General features: G+C 40.0%; 1 long non-coding RNA gene across 2 annotated transcripts; it reads right to left on the bottom strand.

Annotated features, from left to right (window-relative positions):
- Positions 1–47: 47 nt before the first annotated feature.
- On the bottom strand, positions 48–1,573 carry LOC112078768 (uncharacterized). 2 transcript variants are annotated; one of them, XR_002895773.2, is made up of 3 exons: positions 1,511–1,573; positions 196–710; positions 48–95 (listed from the first exon to the last, which is right to left on the bottom strand). It is a non-coding gene; the product is annotated as an uncharacterized lncRNA (long non-coding RNA). The 2 variants fall into 2 exon arrangements; XR_002895774.2 differs by having other exon boundaries at positions 1,497–1,550.
- Positions 1,574–8,453: the final 6,880 nt, after the last annotated feature.

Raw genomic sequence — 8,453 nt, 5'->3', positions numbered from 1 at the left:
GTTAGGTTTCAAGCGTCACCATTTAAGGACCCATCGACCAGCGTGCACTTACCTTCATGACTATAGATTTCAGGTTCAAAGTGATTGGGAACTGTCTACAATGTAAAGACAATAACATGTGTTATAGTTTGAACAGTAGTTGAATTTAAACCTATAAACAGGTCTTTCTTGCTTTCTTTACAGCAAAGGTCTTACCATGGGAGGGTCAGTAGTACACAGGCCTTGGTTGACTATTCTAACCTCTGTAAAGTTTAAATTCTCCATGGCATCAGGTAAGCTGTCAGACAGAAGTCCTCGGACACCGTCCTCGCTCTCCTCTTCCTTTGTTCCCTCACTAGAAAAAGGCCAACTGTGAGAGTGTGGCAAGGGATTGGATGATCCTTTCTGTTTTGGCAAGGTTGGATCATTGGGTTCCAGGAGGAGGAGAATCTGCACAGAGAAAGTGTACGTATCTATTTGTTGACCCTCATGTCATTTTGTGGACTGTGTGCTCTTCTTCAGGCCCTCCTAGGCAGTGGAGGAGCATATCATCACATTAAAATGAATAAAGCTGGTGATACTTCAGTAGACAATAAAAGATACTTCACAACCCTTTGGACTGACTACAGACACGCTTCTCTGTTGTATTTTACATAATCTTCCTCTTTTCCTTCTTCTTCCCGTACGCATATTTCTGCCATTTTCAGGATCTCATCTGGACAGCGGGTGGCCTGAACATAGACACACAATTAGTACTAAATGCTCAGCAGTAAATGTCCACTCCCCAAGTTGATTTATAGTGGAATGTCTGACTAGTCTCTAATCTCTTTCACTCCTCTGCAGGGTTCTTTCTCACAGACATCCTGTTTTGACTGCCATAACTCACACATCTCTCAGACCCTTTATAAGAGGCAGAGACTAGAAAAGACTGTGGAACAATATTAAACCTTATAATGCATATATATATTGTTAATCTGTAGTCTAGGACCCTATAAATGTAAGGGGGGAGATTTCTTATAACCCCTCCCCTTCTATTAATACAACATAAGCATAATCAATTATTATAATACATCAAACGTTTGGTACAGCCCCTATCATGACCCCAAGGTGAACCCAACAGTAGCTAACGTTAGTTAGCAAACCAACCAGCTTCACGCCTAATTAGCTAGCTAGCATTTGCAGCTACCCAGAGTAACGTTGATGTTAGACTAGCTAGCTATTTTTTTAATGTTCCTGTCAAAAAACAATCCCTCCACCAGAAAACATATCTAACCGTTCTTAGATAGCTAGACCAATACAGTAAGCTGGCTAATAGTTAGTACAACCACCACGTTTGCCCTGCTTTCCCTCCTTGTGCTAGCTAGCTAACAACTGAGTTAGTGCAAACGTTAGTTAGCTAGCATGCAAGTATCCAGGCAGAGCTGCTAACGTTAGCCTAGAGAAAATAATAGTTTGCGACATTAACTAAAACTGATAATTAATATAACAACCTTATCAAATTACAAAAGTTTTCATACATTTTGGCGCTTACAATTATCCTTGTCGAGTTACCGTCTTGAGGAACAAATTGCGGCTGAATGACTTGCTCGTTCTGCCTCCCAGTTGTGAGGCATGACGGTTAAACATTCTAATCAATTCTGTTGTGAAATTGTACACTAATGATTTTAAATTACATGTCATTTTCAGTCAATCTGTCTATCAGAACATTTAACAAGCTATTCGGAGAAAAAAAACAATTTTAATTTCAATATTTTATTATATGTATATATATACTTTTTTTAAAGAATACTATATGCAACATTGTATTCGTGTATCTCATTCATTTCAATGAGTACAAGCTGATCAGGCTGACCAAAACGAACGGAATAAATATAGTCCAGTTTTTGGGAAGACAATTTTGGGCAAAATAAAGTCCATGACCAACAGACCTGATATCGCCGAAAATTCGCCGTCCGTGGAAGTCACGTGCTGAGTGGCTATGTTGGGACCAAATCAAGGCTGGTCAAGACTTGAACCAAACATAAACGTCTATGATTGGTTCAGATGTGGTCCGGACCGGACCAAAAATCAATGTCCGTGGATGTGGAAATCAAGGCCGGTCTGGAACTGCACCCAGAAAAGGCGTTGATCCGTGCTTACTGAGGTGTACACTGTTGCCTGAAATCTAATTTGATGAATGCCCATCTATGTGGTAAACCTACCGTTTGTAAAACGACATCCTGACAGGACCAAAATAACACGTCAGCTGGTGCTTACTAGACCTACCATGTCGGCCCGCAATAGAACTTTATGAATGCCCATCCAATTAGGTAGGCCCACGGTTGGTAAAACAGGCCGTTGCATTGACTTTATTAGTCCTGAATCCTGTYACTAATCKATTTGGCTATTTTAACTCTGAATATCACCTCCCCAACTTTACCAGGAGACTACTTGCAATGTGTTTACACAGCGGGAAATGCAGAAGTATTTAATTTTTTCGCTATGATCAGCTTGTCAAAAAAAACACTGATCATGACAATGGTGTGAAACACCTGTACAACAGTTGTGATTGTCCATTCCATATTGTCCATTTTATTTTGACCTTGATCGGAGAAACCTGCAGGATGTAAAAAGTGTCCATCTCATTACATTGTCATACATTTTTATCTCCATCCTGTAAACTACAGAAAAGTTTATGTGTGTCAAACAGGTGCTGTATAGATTACAGTTGAATTGTGCTGACTATTTGGAACAATGTAAACACCACTAAATAAAGTGTAAGCATACCAGAGATTCTGCTGTAACGTTTTGTTTGTTAAGCCTTTATTGAAGCAAAGACTAAAAAGTCGCATTCATTCGTGATTGCAATTTCCTGAAATTGAACGGTTTATTTTAATTTTTAACCTAATTATTCAATGTTTGCTTTATTTTATTATAAAACTTAAAAGGATTAATTGCATTTCTAATCATGACTGACTCGTATGCTGTGTGATGACATGAACGAATAAATGATTGATACAGTAGCCTATATATGTATTGAAATATAGGCCTTAGTAAACTATGGTATTAAGACTAAACAGGATGCGCTCTTAGGCCTACAGCTTGATGGTGGTTATACAAGGCTGCTATACTAAGCCTTCTCATGATAATGACATTACTTATTATTATAATAATGATCATAATAATAATAACAATAAGATCAAGGGAAAAAAAGAGGGTTATTACTATAAATAGTGATGCACAGACATGACATTACTTATTATTATAATGATCATAATAATAACAATAAGATCAAGGGAAAAAAATAGGGTTATTACTATAAATAGTGATGCACAGACATGACATTACTTATTATTACAATGATCATAATAATAATAATAACAATAAGAAAGAGATCAAGATAGAGGAGAGATAATAATGCTACTTTATCTCCCTATCTTATCCTTCCTCTCTCCTCTCGACCTTCTCTTCTTCTGTATACACTGCTAAAGCCGTTTTCTATCATTATAAATGTCAAGGTTCTGCCTCAAACCCTGGGAAACGCTTCTCCCACTTTCGCCTCCCTCCTTCGTTCTCCACCTCCTCCCGCTCTCTCCTCCCTCTCTGCGGATGACTTTGTCAATCACTTTGTAAAAAAAGGTTGATATCCGCTCCTCTTTCACTCAGCCCACTGAGTCCACTGGTCCTACTCAGACCCTACACCTTGACCTCGTTCTTCCCTCTCTCTCCAGATTAAATCCTGTGACTAGTGATGTCCGGCCGCCCGAGAACCTGGCCACTTGACCATATCCCCTCCTCCAGACGATGTCTGGAGACCTTCTCCCATTCCTCACTTCCCTCATCAACTCCATTTTGAGACGATGTAGCCAGTATACACTTACTGAAAACATAATTAATCTAAGATAACTCAAGAAATCTGTCATTCATTTAGAAGTTTTTGCAGAGGAGATCATAATTGCGCAATTTTGCATCTGACTAGGATGTTTGGTGGCATGAATATACGGGACAACGGAGGTCCCACATGGGACAAACCTATTTAGCCCTATATAAAGGACATCCCGGCTAATACGGGACAGTTGGTAACCCTATTACAGATATAATATATTTATCCATGAAATAACAGCATACTCAGTTTTCCTTCAGCTCAATTTCTTACCATGGACGGGTCCGTTTTCAGACACACTGACACGAGCGTGCCAGCCGAAGAAGAGCGCTACAGTTGACTTTCGTTTCCCACCGCCCAGCCCATCCTTCTTCTTCGTTGTGGTTTAACGGCGGTTGGCATTCAATAAATGTTGCATCACAGGTGAGATGAGAGAACTCGATCTGGTGACCACTCTGCTACGGTGCTCCCAGGAGGAGGGAGGGTGTGGGACAAGAGAAAACACTAGGCAGAGCCCCGCCTGTTTTGAGACCCATATGTTTTGCAAAAATAAAAAAAATGACATGTGGCTTGCCAGTTTTGCAAACTATATATATATATCTTTGAGTTAATAAAGCATACAAACATGGTCTCTTTTTTGTATTCTTGAGTAAGGCAGCTCCAAAATGCAGGTGTTTCAGCCTAGCTCAGTGCTTTCTGTGGTGGGGCAAGGTCATTGGACACAGATAAATGAAGTCAAATCCAATTGTATTTGTCATACACATGGTTAGCAGATGTTAATGCGAGTGTAGCGAAATGCTTGTGCTTCTAGTTCCGACAATGCAGTAATAACCAACGAGTAATCTAACCTAACAATTCCACAACAACTACCTTATACACACAAGTGTAAAGGGATGAAGAATATGTACATAAAGATATATGAATGAGTAATGGTACGGAACGGCATAGGCAAGATGCAGTAGATGGTATCGAGTACAGTATATACATATGAGATGAGTAATGTAGGGTATATAAACATTATATTAAGTGGCATTGTTTAAATTGTCTAGTGATACATGTATTACAAAGATGGCAAGATGCAGTAGGTGGTATAGAGACAGTATATACATATGAGATGAGTAATGTAGGTATGTAAACATTATATTAGTGGCATTTTTAAAGTGGCTATGATACATTTTTTACATCAATTTTTCCATTATTAAAGTGGCTGGAGTTGAGTCAGTATGTTGGCAGCAGCCACTCAATGTTAGTGGTGGCTGTTTAACAGTCTGATGCCTTGAGATAGAAGCTGTTTTTCAGTCTCTAGTCCCTGCTTTGATGCACCTGTACTGACCTCGCCTTTCTGGATGATAGCGGGGTGAACAGGCAGTGGCTCGGGTGGTTGTTGTCCTTGATGATCTTTATGGCCTTCCTGTGACATCGGGTGGTGTAGGTGTCCTGGAGGCAGGTAGTTTGCCCCCGGTGATGCGTTATAGTACAGTAGCTTTGATTGGACTGATCATGTCAACATCATACTTTCAAAGTTCTAGCTTGCAGTCATCATCATGAATGAAGTCGACAATCTACTGGCACATCCTTTTTTAATTTTTGTCATATGAAGAGAAATAATGAAGAGAAGTTATAGCTAAAACGTGTCGGTGCTCATCGGCCATTGGACATAAAATTACACAATAAGTTGGAAATTCGACAATGAGTGGTTTGGAAGCAATCAGTGTGGTAACTGCAAGCATTGCAAGGCAATCTTTAGACTAATATTCAATGGAGTGGCTTGTGTCTCCCAAGTCTAAGGTTAAGGGTCTATTTTCCTAGTTTAAAATTATAAACATTCAACATTTGCCATTCTGTCAATGAAGCATGATTTTTGCCGAACTGAAAACAATTGTTAACTCAGAATTGCAAAATCGGACTTAGTGAGTTCGAGACAACTGGGATCTCAAAAATAAAGAGCTACGACTGGAAAAATACGTTTTGAACTTTCATCCAACTCGGAATTGTAAATCGGGAACTCGGACCTCATTCTAGAGCTACAACCTGAAGATCACTGACGTCATCATGATTCAATTTTTCCAGAGTTCCCAGTTGTCRTGAAAGCACCATYAATCCAGAYAATACCAGACTTTGATGACAAAGTTTGATGACAAAATTTGCCKATGAASGACCGCCGCGCCACCTTCCTGTTCAAGTGGGCACAGCACAACAAGTTGAATCCCAAAATGTCTTGTATGCTGCTGTATAAATGATGTAATATGCCAGGGAGATGTGTATACTGTTGCTAAGAGAGTCTGCTTATATGCCCCCTTTATTTATCCTACGGTTCTGACTTGGTTTACAGTTTGTCGCTGTACATTACAAAAGTGCGGAACAAATAGCTCATTAATGTCTTAATCGAAATTACGGATTMCCTCTTATCCGCTTCTCGTCCCCTTATGCCATAGTTTGTACGTCTCAATTGTCAGTAGAAAATACATTTGTTAAATCAAGTCAGCCATGTTTTTTTTAAAGGCAGTAAATAAGGCTGAATTAACTGTTTCACTGTCAGACAAGGCTCCGCTGATAGCCAGGTGTAGCAGTGGTGAGGTGTTTGGACTGCTGGGACAGCTTTATGTAGGCCCTAACAGTTTGTGGGCGCCGATTGTCACCGTTATAGTGCAATTTGTGTATTGTTTAGTGTTGTGTTGTGTAGTGGCTTTGCTGGCATGCATCCCACAATTACATTTTTTAATTACATTAATTAACATGCTAAAACCGCCACTGTAGCTAAGGTTTAAACAGTCTTCTCCAAAGACTGAATATCGTTTCTAGAGAAATAATTACTGTTGGAAATGCTTGTTCTCAAATCATCTCAAGTCGGGTTTAGACTAAAATAAGTCAGTCCAATATGATGATGGTTGTGTTGATGATGATGACTGCACTTTGGGACCTGTGACCACAATAATCTCATGATAACAGTTTTTCTTAATTCAATTAAATGAAGGATTTGATGAATGAATGGATCAGATAAATGTGTTAATGTAGGGATAATGACGTGGAAATGTTAAATGCTTTAAAATATGCATTGTAGTCGACATTATAAATCAAATCAAAGTTTTATTAATCATGTGCGCACAAGATTCTTTATTTTTTTTTATATTTTTTTATTAACCTTTATTTAAACCAGGTAGGCAAATTGAGACACCGTTCTATTTCAATGCGACCGTGGCCAAAGTAAAGCAAAGCAAGTTCGACACATAACAACCAACACATAGATGACAATGGAGTAAAACAAACATATACGTCAAATATTACAGTGAAAAAATAAGTCTATACACCACTGTGAGCAAGTGAGGTGAGATAAGGGAGGAAGCAACAAATATATGTAATAAAAAAAATATAAAAACAAAGGCCATGGTGGGCGAAGTAAATACAACAACAGAAGGTTAAATAAAAAACTAAAAAACACTGGAATTGGCTTGGTTTGCAGTGAAGAAAGCGGCAAAGTAGAGACAGAATAATGGGTGCAAAGGAGCAAAACTAAACTAGAATATACAATACATGTAGGTAAAGAGGTATTGTTTGGGCAAATTATAGATGGGCTATGTACAGGCAATGCAGTAATCTATGAGCTGCTCTGACAGGCTGTCTTAAAAAGCTAGTTGAGGGAGAAAGTGTTTCCAGTTTCAGAGATTTTTGTAGTTGTTCCAGTCATTGCAGCAGAAGAACTGCGAAAGGAGAGGCGTCCACAAGAAGAATTGGTTCTTGGGGGTTACTAGAGAGATATACCTGCGTGGAAGCGCGTGCTACAGGTAGCTGCTGCCAATATGGTGACCAGCGAGCTGAGATAAGGGGACTGTACCTAGCACGGGTCTGTAGATGACCTGGAACCATGTGGGTTGGCGACGAGTATGGAGCGAGGCGCCAGCCAACGAGATGTACAGGTCGCCAGTGGTGGTAGTATATGGGGTCTTGTGGTGACAAAACGGATGCACTGTGAAGACTGCATCCAATTTTATTGAGTAAGGTTTTGGAGGCTATTTTTAATGACATCACCGAGTTCGAGCGATTGTAGGATGGTCAGTTTTACAAGGGTATGTTGGCAGCATGAGTAAAGGATGCTTGTTGCGGGAAAATAGGAAAGCCAATTCTAGATTTAACTTTGATTGGAGAGGTTTGAGGTGAGGTCTGGAGGAGAGTTTACAGTCTACCAGGACAACCTAGCGTATTTGTAGTTGTCCAACATCATTCTAAGTCAGAGCCGTCCAGAAAGTAGTGCTGTTGGACAGCGCGGGCAGTGCAGGCAGCGATCGTGAAGAGCATGCATTTAGTTTTACTTGTGATTTTAAGAGGCAAAATTGTGAGGCCACGGAAGAGAGTTGTTGGCATTGAAGCTCCGCCGGATGGTTGTCACAAGTGTCGAAAGAAGGGCCAGAAAGTATACAGAATAGTGTCGTCTGTGTAGAGGTGATCAGGAATTCACCAGCAGCAAGAGCGAACATCATTGATGTATACAGAGAAGAGAGTCGCGTCAAGAATTGAACCCTGTGGCACCCCCATAGAGACTGCAGAGGCCCGGACAACAGACTCTCCGATTTGACCACACTGAACTCGATCAGAGAAATAGTTGGTTAGAACCAGG

This window comes from Salvelinus sp. IW2-2015, unplaced genomic scaffold, assembly GCF_002910315.2.
Source record: "Salvelinus sp. IW2-2015 unplaced genomic scaffold, ASM291031v2 Un_scaffold6226, whole genome shotgun sequence".
NCBI lineage: Eukaryota > Metazoa > Chordata > Actinopteri > Salmoniformes > Salmonidae > Salvelinus > Salvelinus sp. IW2-2015.
Note: the sequence above shows the minus strand (reverse complement) of the source record. Positions and strands in the feature narration are given on the sequence as shown.